Here is a 1,336-nt window from a genome sequence, read left to right on the forward strand (position 1 = left end):
CACTCCTAAAAACAGTTTTCATCTCCCTAACCTTCTTTACTTATGGTATGTTTATTCTAATTCTTGTTACAAGAAAAGGATTTGAAACCAAATTACCCTTAGGCTACATTTGGTACGTGGAATTACTATTCCATAATAAAAATAAATAATTTTTAATGAAAATAGAAGAATATAAAAGAGAATAGCCATTCCTATTGCCCATTAGAAAAAGGTTGTGCCTTAAATTAAGAAATAATTATTTGTCTCAAAATAATCATTCACATCAGATAATTATTCTTATCACACATCAAAGTTGCCGTTAAATAATTAGGATCATGAAATGGAGGTGGATTAGTGTAGGTTCATGAATCCAATCCAAAAACTGTACTCGCTGCTAGCGTATAGAGTCAAGCCACGTGTCCCTCCAGAGTACCTAGCTTTCCAAAGATGCTCTTCCCAGCTTTCTCACTTTCTCTCTCAAAATATCACTTTGACATTCAAGCAAGAACTGTGTGTGTGAAGGTTTGAAATTTTTATTTTATCTTTTTGTTTTTTTCTTTTCAAAATAAACAATATTAATACAAAATATTTCTAAAATTATATAAATAGTGTGGGTTCATGAATCCAATCATGATTAGTGTGGGTTCATGAATCCAATCCGAAACAGCATTGGCTTTTAAATCAAGTTACCCTTTAGGCACCCAATTCATTTAGCTGTTGAGTGTTGACCCATATGATAAAGTTCCCCAATAAGTTACTTCCACTTTTGGGGGAAAGCAATATGGGGAGGATAATGTGCAAAAACTGTGAAGAAACTATTCCAAAAAAATTTGTCAACATCATATTTGATGTGAAATTACAGAGGATAAAACCTTTTTATTAGTAAACAACTGGGTTACGATCTTAAGTAAAATTATATAACTTTTATACAAGCTTATTTAAATTGAGCTAAGTTTATATGAATATATATATCGTTTAATATTCGAACATATTATTGTGTTATCGAACAACTCATTTATTATTGAACCAAGACGAAATTGAGTTTAACCGCGCTGAGTACACAAGCAACTACGGTCATTTTACACCCCTAGTTGTAATGCAAGCCGAATTGAGTTGAACTTTAAGATTTCAGGACTAGCTCGTTTATGAGATATGTGAGCCGAACAATAAAATATGTGTTCGATCTCAACGTGTTATAATGACACCTTACCATAAGATGACGTGTTTATTTACCACGTCATCTTATGGTAACGTGGCATTTTTGCCATGTCACCATATGGTGACGTGTTAAAAATAATACGTTACCAATAATAAGGGTAAGTGTTGTAGTTTAACACGTTATAATTTAGTGACGTGG

This window comes from Corylus avellana, chromosome ca1 (assembly GCF_901000735.1).
Source record: "Corylus avellana chromosome ca1, CavTom2PMs-1.0".
Classification (NCBI taxonomy): Eukaryota; Viridiplantae; Streptophyta; class Magnoliopsida; order Fagales; family Betulaceae; genus Corylus; species Corylus avellana.